Here is a 24,405-nt window from a genome sequence, read left to right as displayed (position 1 = left end):
AGGTGTATAACGTGTGATATACCGTATTTTTCGCCCTATAGGACGCACCGGCGTATAAGACGCACCCAATTTATAGGTGCAAAATCTAAAAAAAATAAAGATTTTGAACCCAATAGTGGTCTTCAACCTGCGGACCTCCGATGTTGCAAAACTACAACTCCCAGCATGCCTGGACAGGCGTTGGCTGTCCAGGCATGCTGGGAGTTGTAGTTTTGCAACATCTGGAGGTCCTCAGATTGAAGACCACTGCATAGGAGGTAATACTCACGTGTCCCCGCCGCTCCGGACCCGTCACCGCTGCCCTGGATGTCCCTCCATCGCTGTCGCCGTGTCCCCGTCTCTGCTGCCGGCCGGGTATCCTCGCTCTCCGTCGCCGCCATCACGTCGTTACGCACGCCGAAGCACGTACGCGACAACGTGATGACGAGGAAGGAGAGCGCCTGCCATACAGGGGATCCCTGAACGGAGATGACATTGAGGAGGCAGGTAAGGTCCCTCCCGGTGTCCTGTGAGCACTAACCCGGCTATTCAGTCGGGCTGTTCGGGACCGCCGCGGCGGTCCCGAACAGCCCAACTGAACAGCCGGGTTCGTGTCACTTTCCCGTCACACGCGGTGGTCAGCGTTGATCGCCGCGTCTGAAGGGTTAATACAGGGCATATCCGCGATCGGTGATGTCCTGTATTAGCCACGGGTCCCGGCCGTTGATGGCCGCAGGGACCGTCGCGATAGGGGTGTATTCGCCGTATAAGACGCACCAACTTTTTCCCCCCAGTTTTGGGGAAGAAAAAGTGCGTCTTATACGGCAAAAAATACGGTAACACTTAATTTAGCACAGAGACAGAAAAAAATGTGGTATATGGTACGCTATTTGCTTGTATTTAGGCCCATTGCAATGATAAGGCCACTGTTAAGCGTATTTGTACCCAAGAAAAACTTATTTTTTTCTTTCATACACCGGCAGGTGTATAACGTGTGGTATAACACTTAATTTAGCACAGAGAAAGAAAAAAAGGTAGTATATGGTACGCTATTTGCATGTATGTAGGCCCTTTGCAATGATAAGGCCACTGTTCAGCGTATTGGTACGCAGGAAAAACTTCTTTTCTTCTTTCATACACCGGCAGGTGTATAACGTGTGGTATAACACTTAATTTAGCACAGAGACAGAAAAAAAGGTAGTATATGGTACCCTATTTGCTTGTATTTAGGCCATTTGCAATGATAAGGCCACTGAAAAAGTGTATTTGTACACAGGAAAACCTTTTTTTTTTCTTTAATACACCGGCAGGTGTATAATGTGTGGTATAACACTGAATTTAGCACAGAGACAGAAAAAAAGGTGTTCCATGGTACGCTATTTAGCACAGAGACAGAGTAACAGGTGAAAAATGGTAAAAAGGCACTAAAGTCCAGACTTATTTCTGAACAGCAGCAGGACCTAACCGGGCAGCACCACTGAATTTTTTTTTTACAGGGATTAAACCCTAAATTGCACTCTGTCACACAATTGTGAGAATCAGATTTGTGAAGCAACAGAAAAAACTCAATTGGGCTGAAAAAAGAAGAGATTAGATGCTCCATACAGGTAAAACAGGTGTGAGATCAATCACGCAAGTGACTGCTATGCAGCACCTCTATGCCTGCTATATGGAGTAAGGAGAATACGAGGTTTTGCTAGAATCGTTCTCGGTCAGAACTGCAGCAACCCTGTGCCCTGCATCTTTCCCTAATGCTGATGTCACCGCTACTCGTAGCGGTCGGATGCTGTATAACGCCGTTGTATGCGATCAGCACACAGACGTGCAGTCACTTCCTTTCCCTATCTCGTGTGGAGAAGATATGACCAAAGGGAAGATTGCCGCCGATTATATAGGGCTGTGACATCACAGGGGTCAGTGAACACTGATAGGCTGCATCTGACATGTGATTCAGGGTCAGCCCGCCTACATTGATTCCCACGCCAGCTTCCCGCCCTCCCATGGTGCCTTGCCCCATGTACTGACATGTGGAGCCGCCATCTTAGGTCTAAAATAGCCTAGAACGCAGGAAAATGGAGTTTAATAAAGCGATTTGTGCGATCGAATCGCGACGAAGTTCGTATTCCATCATAATCGAATTTTTCCTGAAATTCGTAACGAATTCGGGTTCGTCAGATTTGATTCGCTCATCTCTAGTAATGATTTCAACATACTCAGTGTATAAATAAGAATATGTATTTTAAAAAAAATGCTATGATCTTTTAAAATATGGTGCCGTAGTAATTTTGTTCATGCACGAGGAAGTTATCTGGAGACATTCCGTTTTTTTTAAGAGTGTTTTTGTATAGAATTAATTATGTGTTACACTGTTTGTTTTATATATATATATATATATATATATATATATATATATATATATATATGTCTTTCCCCAGTGACTAAAGGGTTACTTCAAAAACTGGGAGTGTTTACATTGCTGTTCTCAATTAACAGTGGAGACTGGGGAAGTGACATAGGGTCCAGTAGAAGCCGCCGTCAGCGGTGAAACGGTCGTCGTCCTAAGCTTCCGCCTTCGCTCCCGTTGTCTGTAAATTCCAATGTATCAATAAAGAAGCACAAGTGTTCCAGCAGTTTGAGTGCCATGGTTTCTCGTCTCCATTGCAAGTCTACCAACCAAAGAAGAAGATGGAACCAGGACGCATTGTGGGGAGAAGACAGGCTTGTAGAAGAAGTGGGATTCTGAGCAATTTTCTTTGGGGAGACCGAGTCTCTAATCCTTTATGTGAATGTAAACTTGACTCATTAACTAGGTAAACAAGGGATTCGGCCAAACATACCACTTCATGACAATAGTATTACTCTTATACTCTTTTAGCAGGATAATGTGCCATACCACATTGCAAAAAATGTTTAGGAATGGTTTGAGAAACATGCCAAAGTTTAAAGAGAATCTGTCAGCTGATATTCACATTACAAACTGCTGACACTGTTAAATAGCTGTTAGGACATGGTGACACTGTAAGACTCACGGCAATAAGCTGTAGCACACAGGGTAGTAGTGGATCCACAGGACCTGTGTGGCTGATGATGTGGGCTGTGCCAGGGAGCGGAGTCTAAGGTACCGCTGGTTTTCACCAGAGCCCGCCGCAAATCAAGATGGTCTTGCAGCGGCAAGCGGCACCCAGGCCACTACCCCTGGCGCAACTCGACCACACAGACTGCTGAGGAAATGCGAGGCACAGGAGGGATATCGCAAGTCGTGGTCAGGATAGCAGAAGGTCAGGGCAGGCGGCACAGGTGCAAAGTTAGGAACATAGCAGGAGGTCTATAGGCAGGAGGCACAGAAGCAAGTCAGGTCATGGAACAATGGAGTCAGGAACACAGAAAGGCAAGGCAAAGGAAAGCTTTCTCTCAGGCACAAGGCAACAAAGATCCGGCAGTGAGTGGGGGAGGTGCAGAAACTTAAAAGGAAGGTGCAGGTGCGAGTATTAATTAAGGGTGCACCAGCACACGTTAGTGGATGGGGGCATGCGCGCTGTGAGGAGACAGAAGGGAGCGAAGGTGAGTGACGAGCTGGGACTCTCATGCGGGCGTGTCCCACGATGCGAATCTCAGCCCCGCTGGCAGCTGCAGATATAGGAGGAGAGCACTCACGGCCAGCGTAGAAAATGCATTTATTCTCTAGTGCCAGGTGTCAAAGAAGTGTTCCAAAGCCCCTCTAGTCCTGAGGGCTAAAACACCACACCCACTCCACTGCCATCCCTGTCCCGGCTTGATTGACAGTCAGAACTAAGATGGGTCTTGTTTTCTAATCTTGTCCCTGTGCTGTGCATACAAATTGTGCGCAGGCACAAGGCTTGGCTTCCAGCTGACTGTCAATCAGGTATGGGGATGGTAAGAGGATCAAGGAGACGTTCCAGTCCTCAGGCCTTCAGGGGCTTGCAAACACCTCTTTGGCACTTGGCATTAGAGAATAAAGTAATGTATCTATGTTTTTTTTAAAGCACAAATAACTATCTAATAGTATTGTCATGAATGAGGGGCAGGGAGAAGTGACCTCTAAGCTGTCCCTAAGACCACTCTCCCTGCCTACTTGGCCATCTGAACTAAACAACAGATCGACAACTTGGAGCATATCCCTTCCTTGTGCTAAAGTGAATGGGCGTTGAAGTCAACAAAACAAATGGAACTGTACAAAGTCAGGGAACAAGTCAGGAACATAATGAAATCAATAACATATATATATAAATACAAACAAGGCAAAATATATCATACTAATAAGTCAGGAAATCAAGAGCACTGTTCACACTGGACACAAAACCAAAAACATACTAAAAACACACTAGACATCCCATTCCAATCATGGAGGGACAACAATACTAACTCCAAATAGACTCCTTGCTAGAGGCACATTTTACAGTGTGAAACGGATACTAGCCAAGGATGAAACATAAATACAAATACATGAAACACGGGCACAAGACTAACTAACTCACTCCTAGATAGAAGGATAGGCATAAGGCTCAGAACAGGATTCTATCCTAGGAGATCATAGATTAAACAAAGTCAAAACAGGACTGACAAACGCACAGTGTGAACATGGACTAAGAAACACAGAGCAGAAGCAGAATGAACAATACAAGAATACTAAAACTTGACAAAGGTACTAAAACAAGGCAAGCAAAAATCTATATCAAACAGGACAGATAACCATGGTCAAACTCAGGAAATGTGCTCAGACAGACAAAAGCTAAGGTGCTTCATAAACAAGACATGGTCAGAGTACAGGTCTAATAACCAGCACCAAACAACAACTGAAATGGCCTTATTTCTACTCCCAGCGCTGAAGCCAAGAAGGTTAACTCTTCCCAATCCAGGGAGAATAAATACAAGAAACTGTCCAGACATAAACTGAATGTCTGAATAGGTCCCAGAGTAGAAAATACAAAGCACAAAAAAACTCAAAAATTACAAATATCAGCAGTTTGGAAAGTGAATTGCAGCTGGCAGATACTTTTTAATTTATCAGATGTCAATATGATTAAGTGTCTGGAAGATATAGTGGAAAAATGAGTCCAATTCATGGAGAAATCCTGCCTTGTAGCTTAAGGCCATTTTACATGGGGTGATAATGGCCAAACAGGCCCACATCACCCCATGTAATAGGGCCAGCCATTAGCCTATTGCACGGGGAGGTGTGCGGCCAAAAAACAATGATTTTCTTAACCTGTCAAAAAGAATCAATCAGCAAAACAACAAGCGCTGTTCATTTGACATCTGATCGCTGGCCCTATTACACAGAGTGATGTCAGCCTGTACAGCAAATGATGGAAACATATGGCTGTGGGAACAATCAACCGATCCTTTCTGCCCAGACAATTGTCAAGCCTTGCCCTTGTAATAAACTCTGTAAACAAGTGCCGATCTATGAGATGTAAACTCGTTTGCGACACATGTCGGCCCATCTTATAGGGCACCTACAGTATTTGCTGCAAGCATCTTAGTGTCAGATATCACATGAAACTTCCAGGTCTTGTGGAGGCTATGCTTTGATAGCTCAGAGCTTTTTTGGCAGAACAAAGGTGATCTACACATTAGACAGATGGCTTTAATATTTTGGAGGATCAGTGTATGTGGCTTAAAATTTTTACATAAACCAGGACACCACCATGAAGTTTTTGATACAGATACAGAGGTTATTGAACACAAATAAGAAAATCACAGATGTGTATTATTATGCAAAATAAACAAAAGAGACAATGAACATGTTTCAGCCAAAGAGTATAGTATACAACATTTAGTACCTGTATAAGAAATATGAGCACAACCAGATCATTTGTTTTAAACCTTTACAAAGGAATTAAAAGTAGCAATATTTTTCTGTATTCTGAGAATAAAAGTACAAAAAAAAAAAAAAAAAGAAAACTAACTAATAAAAACCCAGCACCAGTCTGATTAGATTTAGAACAAACTGCTTTCCATTCTAGGCTGTAATGTTCAATATCACTCTATAATTAAGTTCATAAATCACAACTGTCCATTTATTTTTTATAGAAAAGCATCTACGCTATAGAAATAACAGTACAATTTTTGTGACTATAAATAATTTCAGTGATATATAGAATGTTCAGACTTAAACACACAGCTATTTTTATTACAAAAATTTTAACCTTTGGTGAACCATGTAGAAATATTAATTATTACTTTAAATTATCCTGCAACAAAGTAGAATATATTCCACAAAATTTACATACAACAATATGTGATCATAAATGTATGAGCCATTTATGTAAAGAAACTAAATTATAAATAACTCACAGGCTATTTGTACGGTGACTTTCTTGGCCTATACAGAAGATCTTTTAATATTTTAGTAATTCATAATATTTTTAAATTTTCCACCACTGTTGTTTTCAGTCCTGTCCTTACATAATCTGTACTGTGGGATATAGACCATTACTGTGACCAACATGTTTATGCCCTGTCCAATCATATTAGGTTAGTAAAAAACACAATCTTCTATTACGCACCTAAATGAAAATCAGAGAACTTGGAAAATAAGTGGAAAGAACGTAAACCATACTGTAGATTTCTAAGGAAATGAGAAGCCACCAAGGAGGTTTTTTTTTACTTTCCACTTTCCAAAAAACACGAAATGGTAGGCCACAGAAATCAAATGTGGGATAGTGTAAACCTTTATTTTTCAGTAAAGGTGTTATTTATCATTGCTTACTTGACATCATTTTCCTTCAAAAGAAAAAAACTTGAGGTCATTGAGGCAAAATTTGGCCATTTTTCTTTAGAAGTCAAACAATGCAAGAAATGTCATGTCATTAAATAAAATGTTTATTTTTAGAAAGTAACACGGCAATCTTACATCATAACATTTCATATTTCACATGTGCCTATTTACACCCCTGTTTTCTTGCTGACCGAGCCACTTTAACACATTTCATATTTGTACATTCTTGCTAAACTGTGCACCCAATTAAAATTTTTCCTCAAATACCAGATGTACAAAAGTAACAACCATTTTCTGAAAAGAACAATGTTTCACAACCGTACCCTGTTATGAATATAACAGATATAATAGATATATTATTTAGCACTGGGTAATTTTTGACCTGTCATGTTTCCACTCTAGTATATTAGTCATATTTTTTTATTTAAATGTAAAATTTTTATTACAATGTAAAATAGTATTAGCCTTATGAGAATGATGTTTTATTCTATCACATTTCTTTTGTTATATTAAAAAAAGATTTTGATGCTTAAAGGGGTACTCCGGTGCTTAGACATCTTATCCCCTATCCAAAGGATAGGGGATAAGATGCCTGACCACGGGAGTCCCGCCGCTGGGGACCCCTGTGATCTTGCATGCGGCACCCCGTTTGTAATCAGTCCCCGAAGCGTGTTCGCTCCTGGTCTGATTACGGGCAATCACAGGGCGGGTGGCGTGTGATGTCATGCCTGCACCCCGTGTGACGTCACGCTCCACCCCTCAATGCAAACCTGTGGGAGGGGGCGTTACAGCTATCACACCCCCTCCAGTAGGCTTGCATTGAGGGGCGGAGCGTGACGTCACACAGGGGCGCAGGCGTGACATCACACGCCACGCGCCCTGTGATTGCCCATAATCAGACCCGGAGCGAACCCGCTCCGGGGACTGATTACAAACGGGGTACCGCATACAAGATCACGGGGATCCCCAGCGGCGGGACTCCCGTGGTCAGGCATCTTATCCCCTATCATTTGAATAGGGGATAAGATGTCTAAGCACCGGAGTACCCCTTTAAAACAGATTTGTCATTTCAAGTTTCATGTCAGAATAAGCTGTCTTGTGGGTGTACATGAGAAGAAGCACTATTTCTGGCCATTATATAATAATGTATAGATGCCATTTTTCACCATCTTGGTGGAACATATCCTCTGTGATTGCTTCATAAACTGCCCACACAGAAAAAGAATCCTGCCTTTTTTTTTTTTTAATCTCTTTATATTATACCCTACGAATCAGGAGATTCTAGAAAAGTACTTAGCAGTCTCAGCTCTGAATCAAGTGGCAAGGTGGGATCTCATATTCACAGTATGCTCTTGTAATTAAGCGCGTGTTCACTTTTACATTGCATTTTAAAATAGTCTTTATTAAAAAAAAATGTCTACAGTTTTTTTTTTTTTTTTGTATTGTGGAGTTTGTTAAATTTTTTTACCTTTTCAGTCTAGATAAGGGTGTACGCACTCACAAACAAGTCAGAAGAGAGAGAGCAGGAAGTGATCACACGGGTTGTTTATGAGTGTAGTGGGCCTGCCATTCCTTTCAAGGCTGTTGAAGAGAAATAAGCAAGAATAGATCCTTCATTCTTCAGTCAAACTTCCTGACAACCGCTTCTTTTTAATGTTTTACTCTGTGCCTGTTTTAATATATTTCCTGTATCTCCACCCTCAGACTAGGCACTCTCTCTTACATTTGCTTGCACTGCAGTGAGTTTGTTACTACAGCCACAGCTTATTGTATGTTGTATGTTAATGCTGATGCAGCTCGGCAGTCAGATTGGCATTACTGACCTGTGCTGCCAGGTTGATGTACAGACTTCTGCTATCTTCAGAAAAGGCAAGTATATGTGTAATGTGTATGCAATATATATGCAGTAGTCCATCAAGTTACTGTATTAGCCCAACAATTGAAGAAAAAGTGCAGTCCTCAGGTGTTCTCCTGGGGATATCTGTGTGTGATGAGGGTGAGGTGGGGGCATAAAAAGGAGGGGGAAGGGGAGGGATGGATAGGAACAGAGTGGCGAGGGGGAGGGAAATTAAAAGAAAAAAAAGAAGGAGCATATAAAAAGGGCGTAGGAGAAGGGGATAGTGTGGGGAAGGAGAAAATTGATCAGACTACAGTAAAGTGAAAACTAAATAATTTATATAAATGAATGTTTTTGGTTAAAAATGTGGGAAGGTTTGCTGGGTCCTAGCGACCACCCACCTAGTCACCTGTTCCAAATAAAAACAACAGAAGTAAACGACATGCAAAAATCCCCCCTATGCTGCCAAAAGTATGGTTGTCACCAATAGACGATACAGTCAATGTTAGGTAGGCACAAAATATCTCCTGAGCGCTGTGTGCTCCCTGCAAACAAAAAGGCAATATCACTCCTGTTTAGAGGTAAGTTCTCCTGAGCGCTGTGCGCTCCCTGAAAATAAGAAGGCAACATCTCTCAGGAGAACTTACCTCTATACAGGATTAATATTGCCTTTTTGTTTGCAGGGAGTACACAGCGCTCAGGAGATATTTTGTGCCTGCCTAACATTGACTGTATCGTTTATTGGTGACAATCATACTTTTGCCAGAATAAAGGGAGATTTGGGCGTGTTGTTTACTTCTGTTGTTTTTCTCCTCTGCCCTTCTTTTTTTTCTTCTAATTTCCCTCCCCTCCCCACTCTGTTCCTATCCATCCCCCCCTTCCCCCTCCTTTTTATGTCAACACCTCACCCTCATCACACAAATTTATAAGTGCCTAGCAGTTAACCTCGGTCCACTTCACCCCAAAGAGTTAGTCGTTGAGTTGCACCCACCCTTTTTCTTTAGCGATTTATCATATTAACCCCTAGAGGGCAAAGGGAGTACAGATACACCCAGGGCACCTGGGACTTAGTGCACCATGGCGTACTTTGTATGTCAAGTGTCCTATCACGCCTATGAAGCATGTGGAAGAGCCGTGCTCGCATCAAAGACCGCAGGCTATAAGCAGTCAGGGACCTTCCGGTAATGGCGGACATCAGTGATTGCGCTGATGTCCGCCACTAACCCCTCAGATGCCATGTTAAATATTGATTACGGCATCTGGTACAATGCGGTGGTTCCGATGGCTGATCTAATTGCCTGTAGCGTGACCACAGGGATTAGATCAGCCAAGATAGCGGACGGAGGTCTCCTTACCTGCCTACTGCAGTCATCAATCTAGAATCAAGATTGCAATAAATAGTCCTCTGTGGGGACAAAAAATTTATAAAAAATTTAAATAATGAACATACTTGGTATCGCCATGTGTGGAAATGCCCAATCTATTACAATATTTTGTTAATAATCCCGTATGGTGAATGGTGTAAACGATTAAAAAAAACTGTCCAAAATTGCAGATTTTTGGCCATATCACATCCCAGAAAAAATATATAAAAAGTAATCAAGAAGTCACATATATGCAAAAGTGTTACCAATGAAAATAACAGATTACAGTGAAAAGAATAAACATACAAATTTTAAAAGTAGTACAATAATAGAAAAGCCATAAAGATGGGTATCATTTTAGTTTTACTGAACTACAGAATAAAGAGAACATGCCAATTTTACCATAAAGTGTACTGCATACAAATAAGAACACCCTAAAGATACAAAAGTGCGGGTTTCAAAGAACAATTTGTTGCGCAAAAAAAAAAATTAAAAAGCCCTTACATGGGTCTATAGATGGATAAAAAAGAAGTTATGGCTATTAAAGGGAGAGGAGGAAAAATGAAAATGAAAATTTTACGTGTCCTCAAGGCCAAAATAAGCTGTGTCCTTAACCCCTTAACGATGCAGGACGTAAATGTACTTCCTGGTGATGTGGTACTTAATGCACCAGGACGTACATTTACGCCCTGAGCATAACCGCGGGCATCGGAGCGATGCCGGCATAATGCGCAGCAGGTCCCGGCTGTGGCAGCCATGGACCCGCCGGTAATGGCGGACACCCGCGATCCCGCGGATGTCCGCCATTAACCCCTCAGATGCCGTGATCAATACAGATCACGGCATCTGCAGCATCGCAGTCACTTAACAGAATGATCGGATCGCCCGCAGCGCTGCTGCGGCGATCCGATCATCCTGCACGGCAGACGGAGGTCCCCTCATTTGGCTCCGCTGCCTTCCGGGAGTCTTCTGCTCTGATCTGCCTTCCCACAGACCAGAGCAGAAGATGACCAATAATGCTGATCAGTGCTATACATAGCACTGAACAGCATTAGCAATCGAATGGTTGCTATAAATAGTCCCCTATGGGGACTACAGGAGTGTAAAAATAAAAGTAAAAAAAGTTAAAAAATAAAGTTAAAAAAAATGTGAAAAACTCCCTCCCCCAATAAAAACGTAAATTGTCCCATTTTCCCTATTTTACCCCCAAAAAGTGTAAAAAAAAATATTTTATATACATATTTGGTATCGCCGCGTGCGTAAATATCTGAACTATTAAAATAAAATGTAAATTATCCCGTACGGTGAACGTAAAAAAAAAAAGTCCAAAATAGCTGCTTTTTTATAACATTTTATTCCCCAAAAAAATTATAAAAAATGTAATAAAAGTTTTGTATAAGCAAATATGGTATTAATAAAAACTAAAGATCACGGCGCAAAAAATGAGCCCTCATACCGCCGCTTATATGGAAAAATGAAAAAGTTATAGGTTTTCAAAATAGGGGGATTTTAAACGTACTAATTTGGTTAAAAAGTTTGCGATTTTTTTTAAGCGCAACAGTAATAGAAAAGTGTATAATCATGGGTATCATTTTAATCAGATAGACCCAGAGAATAAAAAACACATGTCATTTTTACCATAAATTGTACGGCGTGAAAACAAAATCTTCCAAAATTTGCAAAATTGCGGTTTTCTTTTTAATTTCCCCACACAAATAGTATTTTTTTGGTTGCGCCATACATTTTATGGTAAAGTGAGTGATGGCATTACAACGGAAAACTGGTCATGCAAAAAACAAGCCCTCATACTAGTCTGTGGATGAAAATATAAAAGAGTTATGATTTTTTGAAGGGGAGGAGGAAAAAACGAAAACATAAACATAAAATTGTCTTAGTCCTTAAGGTCCAAATGGGCTGAGTCCTTAAGAGGTTAAGGGGTTCTTTGATTCAAAAAAAACATTGTAAGTCAAATTCATGGTATCTTGAGACCATAACTCTATGGAAAAGTAGTAATTGATTCTGAACTCCCAAGCTGAAGCGTAAAGAAAAATAACCAAATACCTGATACAGATAAACCAAGTCCTTACATGTTAAAGTCAGAAATAGCTGCCAGAAACAATAAATATGTTAATACATAGAGGGAAGGTGCTTCTCCAAGGTTCTGTACAGTACACACAGTTTTCTGGAGATATAAAGTGGAGCCGCTGCCACTTGGTGTCTCAAGGAACAGCTCATCCTGGCACAGGTAAAGAGTAGCACAAAGTATGTATTATTGTTCTTTATTGTAGAGAGACAGTACTATACAGTCAACCAGAGAATGCATTTCTGTAATATATGTGTCTTACTAGCAAATTGTAATTGATTGAATCTTCCAGTCATTTGAAAAGACCATTGGATGTATGTTGAAAATGTTGTAACCTAAGGCCATTGTATCTTGAGGGATCACTGTATATGTGTGTAACAGGTGTGTAAATATATGTGTGAAAAACAGTGTTATTAACAGTGCAAAAGTAAAGGATTGTCTTGGAAGGGACAATAAACAGGAGTCAAATAGAGGAAGATCTGCAAACATAGGGGGAGATTTATCCAAACCTGTCCACAGGAAACCTGTCCAGAGGAAACGTTGCTGAGTTTCCCATAGCAGATTACTTCTTTCATTTTCTGAGGCATTTGGAAAAATGAAAGAAGCGATCTGATTGGATGCTACTTGGTCGCAACTCAGCAACTTTTTGATAGATCTCCTCCTATAGTCTTTCAGCAGTATAGTGCACCTCTACATTTCCATATAAACTCCTCATGAGAGTTTTTGCTTTCCTCTGGATCAACACAGAAGGGTTATGGCTTAACATTAATGGATTTTTGGAGGACCTGAACTCACCCCCTGTCACCATCCCTACCTGCTTGGATGATCTGTCCTAGACTGGGTGATGGTCTTTACACTTACTAAGTGCACAGAGAGCTATCATGAGGTTCAGACAAGCCAGGTCAAGACCAATCGGTCAGGTCAAGGGGAGAATTAATACATGGAACTGGAAAACCAGAGAATACATCAGAGGGTCAAAACCAGGTGGACTAGGCAGCACAGAATCAGAATGAGAAGCATAGTAAACAACAGGAAGGGTCAATTTGGAAGAGGCAGTATCAGGTCTAAAAATATCTGGCAGAAGGCAGGACCAATAACAGAAGACACCTGTGAAATATACTACACTGAAAACAGCATAGGGTATCGGCACTGGAACTAAGTGACCTGGGGTCCCTGCACACTGATTGGGCAGCTGTCCTGACTCCAACTCTGTTATTCAACTCTGCTCCGGCAATCTGGGCATCCTGCTGAAATTGGTGCATGAAGTCCAGAGGTACTATGGGAATGACAGACGGTAAGGTTAAATTCACACTATGATTGTGTTCTATCCCATTCATTTAAATGAGCGGGACGGACTCATATAGTGCTAATTTTTGTAACGTTACCAGTTTTGTTGCCATACTAAAAACAGCGACCGAATTCCTAAATCATGGTGGAAATGCACCCTAAGTTTATTACAAAAACATAATGTTTTTCTGTGGATTTTAGGAAGCTGCATTCTGCCCTATCTTTTGCTAATCTTTATCATACATTTTTATACATTGCATTGCACTGGATTAAAATTACAGTAAAAAACAAAGCAAAATCCACAACAGACTCATTATTGCTGCTGAAGTTCAGGCTGGTTCCAAAGTGCATGTGAGCTCAGCCCAATTAATATTCCACAATTGCCTGTAGTTTGTGTCCTAAACTGTTATAAGGAGGTGCGTGAGATATCTGTAGTTATTGATACTTATTTCTTTATTGTATGTTCTTACTGTTAGGTTTATGAAAATTCTTCAGATGATAACATATTTTACTGTTTCTCTTCTCATGAGACTAGACGAGATTGCTAGTAAAACATAAATATTTAAGTGCAATTATAAAATTGTTTATAATATAATTCTTTTGATTTTTTACGGAGAAGTTATTTCAAAGCCTGATTTATTTTTTTGAACACCCTTTGTTTTGTGTAGCGGGCTATTACTGTGTTTTATCTTAAAGCTTTAAACTTAAGAGTACATTTTTGAAACACTTAAGGCAATCATAATTCTGTAGAAGCCTTCAGTATAACCTATTTTACTGACAAACAATTATATTTTAGATTGAAGAGGTGAAATGATTAAGAATATTTGACTTAGTTGCCATGACAGCATGCATTTTTCATCAGGCAGAGTGTAATTACTACAATTTCAATGATGTAAAATCAAGAAGGATGATAACAAACAGCAGAACCATGGAGATATTGCCTTTGCAACTAAGTTGCTATGACAACAGTGATAATAATCCCAGTGATAGATGTTTTTTCTTGCTCTTTCCATTTTGTACGGTTATAACATTCTGAGCCAGTTTTTACCACAGCTTTTTATAGTTTATTAGACTGTCAAAATAGTTTATGAGATGTTGTTGCAAAGGAAATGACTGAGTTCCACATCCTAATAAAAATGCCAAATACTCTGTTTACATACTGCTTCAGTGCATATGAAACATTATACACAAGTTAGGGAATTGTTTTATTTTTAATCTAGATTGATCAGATTGAGTGTTTAGATTGGGAATGTACAATAAAGACAATCTGATATGCGTGGAAATATTTCTAATTTATCCTTTGGTGTAAAAAAAAATGTAAATGTGTCTTTATTGCAACATGGATTTAATTAGTTTACTTCAAAGCAGTAGGGAAAATGTTTCTCCACAATTACTTTTATAAAAACTGTCTTTCCACTGTAAAATAAAGTATGTGAGAAAGTAATAAAAAGCCTATATTATGCAAGTCAAGATACAGGCAACTTCCAAAATGTAGGCATATTATGTTAATGGAGAACGGTTAAAATTTTAAATCCTGCTATTTTACATCTTAGAGCATGTACAAATTTTCTCATCTGTCATTATGTGTAAATGACCACCAAATGAACATACAGTAAAATATAATTGCCTTGTAAAAGAGATCAAAATAGGATTCAAAATAGACCGTTCACTGTTGTTCATGTTCCCAATCTGAAAACATCCTAAAATATCAAATATTGGATTTGCTTTTGCCGAGCGGTAAACCTTTTTCGGGCAAGTAAAACGTAGCCTAAAAAGTTGATTGTCCTTCGGTGAGATTACTGACAAGATGTCAAGAAAAAATATTTTCCACCAATAATCACAGCTTTATGTCACATATATTTCTTCTTTTGATAAGCTCCACGAATATTCTCTTCTGTATCTGGCGAATATTATTAGCAGTTGCTTTATGTAAACTCATATGTACTTTCTTGTAATCATTCCTTTCAATTGTAAGAACCAATAAAGGTGAAAAAATAGAAATATAAAAACAGACAAACAAAAGTCACCGACAGCTGTGGAGTCGACAATAAAAACAAAGAGCGGTATGGACTACGAAATGTTCAGTAGAAGGCCAGAATAGTCTAACATACATAGATATCTGTTCCAGTATTGCATTAAACAAAGACAAGTAAAATATGCTACCATAGTTAATGTGGTCTAAGATATGAGAATGTGACCGTATTCGGCCCCAGAATTTTTTTATTTTCCCATATATATGCAAAGATGAAATGGTAGGATGAAGGTTGGATGATCTTCTCAATATTGCAAATATTACTCATGTACACCGCTGCCTACATATTTTTAGACTGATAGGGTAACACAATGATCACGTCATTTATAATGTACTTGAATTTATTTAGCACAAATTTTCTTTAGTACAGTGTATCAAATACATTAAAGGAGTAGGCTGTAAAGTTAGTATAGTTCATACTATAATGTGTGTACCTGTGTTTGATGGATGGTCTCACAATTCTTATGTGATATTTGCCCCGATGTTAAATTTTATCAGCATACAAAATGAGTGTTGTCTCAGCTTTTCCCATGTTACTGTGCAGCCAGAGACATTACATCATTAGTCAATTGTTGAAAGGGAGTCTGTCTGACCTTCAATGGGTGGAACGACTGCTGAGTGGGAGAGGGATCATTCTCCACAGGGCTGCAGGTAATTGTATTTACACTCACTGCATAGCATACAATAAAGCTTAGCTGTGTTGCAATGGGTGGGGTGGCTGATGTATGGAAGGGGGGAAGTGACCACACACTTACAAACAAGGGATCCTTGAACTTGAAGCTGGTAGGAAGGAACTCCAACAGGAAATAGCCATTATTCAAAGAGAAAGCAGCAGCATTATGGTGGACTCACAATACAGCCATTTAGCCTTAAGACAAGCACGGATCATTCTTAAGTATGTCCATTACTGTCTGGCAAGTAAGTCCTAAAGTCACCTTATGTTAGATAACCCCTTTAATACAATTAACCCCTTCCAGACACTTCATGTACTATTACACCATTTTTTGGCCGGGAAGTATAAACCTAACAGAGGAGCTTAGCCCCCTCCATACCTGACAGGTTCTGGACACTATCTGCAGCTGATACCTGCTGGCTGTCAATTAATCCTCTAGATGCCACTGTTAATTGTAACAGTGACATCAATAAAGTTAAATTAAAAGTTCTAGATCTGTCTGAGCATTATTTTGTGTTAGCAATATGAATGTTGCATGTAAAAATCCCCTACGGGAACTTAAAGATGTAAAATAATAAAAATTATTTTAAAAAAACATACTTTGTCTGACCACAAGGAGAAATGGCTTTAATATTAAAACATAATGTTTAAAACCCTGTATGGTAAATGGCATAAATGTGGCATATTCACTATTTACCTGTAGTGTCCCTACTACACTTTATGCTGTGCTTCTACGATGTAGATTAAGGTTATTCAATTTACAGTTACCATGTAGCAACTGACAGTCGCTATACTGGCTTTATTATTTGCTTAATGACAGTGAATCTTACCAGTGTAAGTAACCATTCCATTGCAACTGGTTAAAAAATGATAAATAGTCAAGGTGTTCCCGACATGTTTCGTAGACCTCAGGCATCCTCAAGTGTATCTGGATTCTGACACGCTGGATGCTAAGACACTACAGTAATCTTCCCCACCTGACCAAAGGGCATAAGAAATAGATCACAGTCCAGCCCTAGCAGGCACCAACTGTAAATGAAAATACTGTCTAATCATATTCATCCATGTGTCCCTGCCTGTTAAAAGAGAATGTACCCTGCAGCTGTGTGGAAACTTACACCAACAGTATAAAATCATAAACAATGCACCTGCTCATAAACGTAGATCACAAAAGATGCTTTTTGCTTTGACAGCACCACAAGTCTAGGACATAAGATGTAGTAATGTTTCGTACTAAAAGGGCATCCAAGGGGAGGGGAGCAAATTTTTTACATAATTCCAAATGATCTCCTATTTGATTATACTTTATAAAGGTAAGTGTTGGCTCATCCTGGAAAAATGCAATATCTATTCAAAAAAGTTTTCTATTAAATTTATTAGTTAAGTTTACAATTGAAGGCTAACCAAGTTTTTTTTTTTTTTTTTTTGACAAATTGTAACACAAACTCTGGGCTACCTTGTGTAGGGATTTTATGCTGGTTGAACCATTTTTTGAAAACATTATTTGTATTTCATGTACTTTTTCCTTTTTTCCTCTGCTTGGCTGTTTGCTTTTGTATCTAGATCAGGGTGTGTTTCCCTTATCTGGAAACTTACAGCACATGTTCTAGTTACCACATTTTACAGCCACATGTATCTATGTAGAAATTATTACTATACGCAAAGCTATCCAAAGTGACGCTAACTGAGCAAACCTTATGGTAACTTGTAGGAAATCTGCAATTGCCAAGACAAATGTTAGCCAAACTTCCCATGTTCCATCTCGGTATATCTGTTACTAGAGGTGGATTGAACCTAACAACTAGTAGTGACCAGCAAATTTTGTAGAAGGGAGAATCTTAGTGGCTAAAACTTTGGACACATTTTTCAGTGGGAAAGCAGCAAAAGATGATGTTATTGAAGCTTATTGCACTTTTTGCTACTGCTCATACAGTACATAATAATAAGCATATGTTGTATGCAAAGTTTTTGGCTAGAAATGAGAAAATCAAACCTATTGAACCTATTGAACCCCACATTTTTCATTTTCACAAGGGGTAATACGAGAAAAAACTCCACAAAATTTGTAGCCCAATTTCTCCCAAGTATGGAAATATGTGGACGTAAAGTGCTTAGGAGTGAGATAGCACTAAGCACATTTGAGGCATAAAGTGGTGATTGGCACTGCAATGGTAGAGGTTCTGACATAGAATCCAAACAGCAACCCTAAAAAAAGACTTCCATTTTGAATCTACACCCCTCAAGGAACATAATTAGGGGTACAGTGAGTATTTATACCTCACAGGTTTTTTGAACAGTGTGCCGTAAAAATGAAAAATACATTTTTTACACTAAAATGCAGGTGTTACCTCAATTTGATCATTTTCACAAAGGGTAATGGGAGAAATTGGGTTACACATTTTGTAGGGCTTTTTCTCCTGAAAATGTAAATACATCCACATATGGGGTAATGTGCTGTGCAGGCGCCAAAGCTCAGGAGTCCTCAGGAGTCATAGAGATCTGTTTGCATTTGAGGCCTATGAAATATCAGTAGCTGGCAGTTACATTTCTGAGGAAAATAAATAAAGAAGCACCCACATGTGACACTATTAGAGAAAGTACCCACACTGAGTGATGGGTATAGGGGTAAAGTGGACATTTTGAACGCACGGGTGTTTCTTAAATCTATTTACCAGGAATGGATTAAGTGCAGTGTGTGAAAAATGAAAATTGCAATTTTCACACTAATATGCCAACTAGGTACCCAGAATGATGTCCATTGCAAGAGCATTGCCAAAATTACAACATGTGCCTGCCAAAAACACTATGCTCTTCATTATTCTGGAAACACTCAACATGTGACCCAAAATTGCTGCCTGGAAATATGACAGGGTTCATGAGAGAGAACTTAATTCGCAATGGAGGCCTATGTTGCTTACTGATATATCAGTAGCTGACAGTTGCATATATTTAGAGGAAAATAAAGAAAGGAACACCCACATGGGACCCATTACAGAAAGTAAACCCCCTAAGGAAGATGTATAGGGGGTACATTTTTGACATAATGAGAAAAAAAAATCTATTAAATCACATTGTCTTATTTTTAAAGAATGTATTTGCAAATTATGGTGGAAAATAAGTATTTGGTCAATAAAAAAAGTTAATCTCAATGCGTTGTTATATACCCTTTGTTGGCAATGACAGAGTTCAAAAGTTTTCTGTAAGTCTTCACACACAAGGTTTTCACACACTGTTTCTGGTATTTTGGCCCATTCCACCATGCAGATCTCTGGAGCAGTGATGTTTTGGGGCTGTTGCTGGGCAACACGATCTTTCAACTCCTTCCAAAAGTTTTCTATGGGGTTGAGATCTAGAGACTGGCCCTTGAAATTTCCAGGACCTTGAAATTCTTCTTATGAAGCCACTCCTTCATTGCCTGGGTTGTGTGCTTGGGATCATTGTCATGGGGAAAGACCCAACCTTGTTTCATCTGATGGAAGGAGGTTTTCACTCAAAATCTCACGATACATGGCCCCATTTATTCTTTCCTTTACACGGATCAGTTGTTCTATAGTCCCTTAGCAGAAAAACAGCCCCAAAGCATGATGTTTTCACCCCCCATTCTTCACAGTAGCTAAGGTATTCTTTGGATGCAACTCAGCATTCTTTCTCCCCCAAACATGACGAGTTGAGTTTTTACCAAAAAGTTCTATTTTGGTTTCATCTGACCATATGAGATTCTCCCAATACTCTTCTGGATCATCCAAATGCTCTCTAGCAAACTTTAGATGGGCCCAGACATATCCTGGCTTAAAGGGGTACTCCGCTGCTCCAGCATTCGGAACAGCTTGTTCCAAACGCAGAGCAGCGGAACAACCCTTTAACCCCTTCATGACCCAGCTAGTTTTGGCCTTCATGACCCAGTCCGTTTTTTCAAATCTGACATGTCTCTTTAAGTGGTAATAACTTTGGACTGCTTTTACCTGGCAAAGTGATTCAGAGATTGTTTTTTCGAGACATATTGTACTTTATATTATTGGTAATTTTTTGTCGATACATTAAGCAATTTTTGTGAAGAACTCTAAAATATTGTAAAAAAATTTGAAAAAAATGTTTTTTCTCTATGTTTGAAACTGTCTACTTGTAAGAGAAATAGCCATGCCAAATACATTTAGTTATTAATTCACATCCACAACATGTCTACTTTATTCTGGCATCATTTGTTAAACATTATTTTACTTTTTTTTACACAGAAGGCTTATATTATTATGATTATTTTTTCAAATTATCTACAAAAGTTCAAAATCAAATTTTTTTTATAGGGACCTCTCCTGGAACGTGTTGGCCTGAGACAATCTGGGAGCCTACAGTTCCAGAGGTACTCCAGCCTGCTCTTTCCCAGTTTACAAAGATAAGGGCCTTAATGACATCCTCTTGGAACTGAAGGAATGTCCCTATGTTGCCAGTATACTAGGACAGTACAAAAGAGTTGTACATGGCAACCTTGACCATGCAGACTGCTATTTTTTTGTACCATACCCATGTTTTCCGCATGGCGTTATATGGCTTGAGGACTTGATCAGAGAGATCCCCCCCATTTACTGGTTACTGATTGTAGTCCATGATACAATCAGGCTTGAGGACTGATGTTGCGGTACCTCGAACAGGGATAGGGGTGCTGCCATTACCATGAATTGTGGTCAGCATAAGGACCTCCCTCTTGTCCTTATACCTGACCAGTAACAGGTTTTCACTGGTAAAGGCCCAGCTCTAACCACTGGGGATAGGTGTCTGGAGTGAATAGGTCAGGAGGCCTCTTTGATTCTTCCACACAGTCCCACAAGCGACTGATCAAGGGATATGAAAAGAGGGATACTGGTATAAAAGTTATCCATGGAAAGGTGGTAAACCTTATCCGGCAGTGGGTGCAAAAGGTCCCACACTAGCTTCCTGCTTACACTCAGAGTGGGGGGACATTCGGGGGTTTCAATACAGGAATCCCTTCCCTCGTACATTCTAAATTTGCAAGTGTACCCTGAGGTAATCTCACAGAGTTTATAGAGTTTCACGCCATACCTAGCCTGCTTAGTGGGGATATAATGGCGGAAGATGAGTCTTCCCTAAAGCTGGTGAGAGACTCATCAATAGAGACAGCCCCTCCAGGGACATAGACCTCCAAAAATTGGACCCCAAAGTGATTGATGACCAGACTGATTTTGTACAGGCGGTCATATGCAGGATCACTTTGGGAGGGGACATGCTACATTTTCAGCGTAATTCAAGCATTTCCGTCTGGCCTCAAAACGGTGGCATGTCATGACCATACTGTAGAGAGGGGTCTGGTAGAGGATGTCCTGACTCCAGTATTGCCTGACACTGGTGTCACGATCCGGACTGGTATGCAGGTAGTGGATCCTCTGGTCAGTGAGGCGATGATGCGGCCGTACCGGGGGACCGGTTCTAAGGAGTTACTGGTTTTCACCAGAGCCCGCCGCAAGGCGGGATGGGCTTGCTGCGACGGTAACTCCCAGGTCGTATCCCCCGATAGCGACTCAACCTTACTGACAGCTGAGATAGTCGTGGTACAGAAGGACTAGACAGAGGCGAGGTCAGACGTAGCAGAAGGTCAGGGCAGACGGCAATGGTTCGTAGTCAGGGGCAACAGCAGAAGGTCTGGATACACAGGTTATGGCACACACTAAACGCTTTCACAAGGCACTAGGGAACAAGATCTGGCAGGGACAGGAAGGGGAAGGGAGTTTATATAGTATCCACAGTAATCAGGACTAATTAGGAACAGATTGGGCCAGGCACCAATTAATGGTGCACTGGCCCTTTAAATCTGAGATACCCACCACGCGCGCGCCCTAGAGGCGCCGGGGCTGAGACAGAGGACTGGGCAGGTAATCAGAACGGGATGTGATCTGCAAGCGGACTAGTGCCGCCATGCGGATCGCATCCCCGTCGGCAGCACTGTAGCAGCGCTCCCGGTCAGAGTGAGAGACCGGGGCGCTGCAGGAGACCAGACGCCGCGAGCGCTCCGGGATGGATACGGGACCCGGAGCGCTCGGCGTTACAGTACCCCCCCCTTAGGTCTCCCTCTCTCTTTGGATCCCAGAAACCTGCGGACGAGTAGGTAATCAGGGACACTAGAAGAAGACGAACTAAAAGCAGGACCAGGCTGGGACTTCCCAGAGAGAGAGAAGAAGAGGGAGCAGCTGCAGACACATTAGATGCTGGTATACCATAAGAAGGGGCAGATACAGCCGGTTTGGCAGGGACACTGGTGGCTGGCATGCCGAAGGTAGAGACAGGAGCAGGGGAGATCGGAGACTCTGGAGGTAAGATGTGCTGAGGAAAAACTTCAGCTTGCTTTTCAAAGAAATCAGAATAGTCCAGACAGGCCTCGGGAAGGCCAGGCAAAGGTGTAGCAATGGAGACTTGGCTGGAAGGAATTGGGTGGAGACATCGCTTGTGGCAGGAAGATCCCCAACTCTTAATGTCCCCAGTGGCCCAGTCGAGGCTAGGCGAATGACGTTGGAGCCAGGGCAAGCCAAGAAGAATTTCTGAAGTACAGTTGGGTAAGACCAAAAATTCAATATTTTCATGATGGTGAACTCCAACACTCATGAGCAGAGGTTGTGTGCGGTAACACACGATGCTGACCAGATTTTCTCCATTCACAGATGAAATGACGAGAGGTTTGACGAGTCGGGTAACAGGTATATTGAAGTTATCAATTAGAGAGGCTTGAATGAAATTTCCTGCTGAACCTGAGTCCAGAAAGGCCACAGCGGAGAAGGAAATCTTAATACTGGCAGGTAGAGAAATCCGGACTGGTGTAGTCAAATGTGGAGAGGATGAGTTTACATCAAGTGACGCCACTCCCACGTGAACAGGGTGCGTGCGTACATTTCCCAGACGCGGAGGACGAATAGGGCAGTCCACTAGGAAATGTTCGGTACTAGCACAGTACAGGCATAAATTTTCGTTTCTGCAACGAGTCCTCTCTTCTTGGGTCAGGTGAGACCGATCCACTTGCATAGCCTCCTCGGCGGGAGGCACAGGAGTAGGTTGCAGAGGATTCTGGAAGAGAGGTACCCAGTGATCTAGATCTTTTTCTTAGCGGAGCTCCTGGCGTCTTTCAGAAATATGCATATCAATGCGGGTGGCCAACTGGATAAGTTCAGCCAGGGTAGCAGGAATTTCTCGTGCGGCCAGAACATCTTTGATGTGGCTGGATAAACCTTTCTTGAAGGTCGCGCAGAGAGCCTTGTTGTTCCAGGCGAGTTCAGAGGCGAGGGTACGGAACTGTATGGCATATTCGCCCACTGAAGAGTTCCCTTGGACGAGATTCAGAAGAGCCGTCTCGGCTGAGGAAGCCTGGGCCGGCTCCTCAAAGACACTACTTACTTCGGAGAAGAAGGTCTGGACGGAAGCAGTGGCAGGATCGTGGCAGCGGCAGAACGTCCCAAAGCAGTGTGGCCCAGGACAAGGCCTTTCCAGACAAAAGACTGACCACGAAAGCCACCTTAGACCGTTCTGTGGGGAACTGGTCCAACATCATCTTGAGGTGCAGATAACATTTGGACAGGAACCCACGGCACATCTTAGAGTCCCCATCAAACTTATCAGGTAGAGAGAGGTGGAGTCTGGGGGCGGCAACTTGCTGCGGAGGAGAAGCTGAAGGTGGCAGAGGAGATGGTTGCTGCTGTAGAGGCAGAAGCTGCTGTAGCATGGTGGTCAACTGCGACAGCTGTTGTCCTTGTTGGGCGACCACGGTGGCGAGGTCAGCAAGACTTGGCAGCGGCACCTCAGCGGGATCCATAGCCGAATCTACTGTCACGATCCGGACTGGTAAGCAGGTAGTGGATCCTCTGGTCAGTGAGGCGATGACGCGGCTGTACCGGGGGACCGGTTCTAAGGAGTTACTGGTTTTCACCAGAGCCCGTCGCAAGGCGGGATGGGCTTGCTGCGGCGGTAACTCCCAGGTCGTATCCCCCGATAGCGACTCAACCTCACTGACAACTGAGATAGGCGTGGTACAGAAGGACGAGACCCGGCGCGCGCGCACCCTAGAGAGCGAAATATAAAGGGTTAGATAAGGATGTCACTCCACCGGATATGACATCATCATAAAAACACGCCCGGAATACAAAAACATATATTACATAATACAATCTAAAATACAGGATAAGAACGCACATATCAAACACTGGCCCTTTCTATGGTTTCATTCAAACCCTTTGGATGTAGACAATTTATTTTAAAAATCCAATAAGATTCCCTATTAATTAACTCTTGGAAGCGATTAAAGGATTTTCTGGAATCGCTTCAATAATACAGACAGTCATATTTTTGTAGTCTCCTTCATGACACAAAGAAACGTGTCTTGAGACACTGTGCAGCATGAATTTTGAGGTAATGTT

The sequence above is a fragment of the Hyla sarda genome, chromosome 5 (assembly GCF_029499605.1).
Source record: "Hyla sarda isolate aHylSar1 chromosome 5, aHylSar1.hap1, whole genome shotgun sequence".
Taxonomy (NCBI): Eukaryota; Metazoa; Chordata; class Amphibia; order Anura; family Hylidae; genus Hyla; species Hyla sarda.
This window is presented reverse-complemented; position numbering follows the sequence as displayed.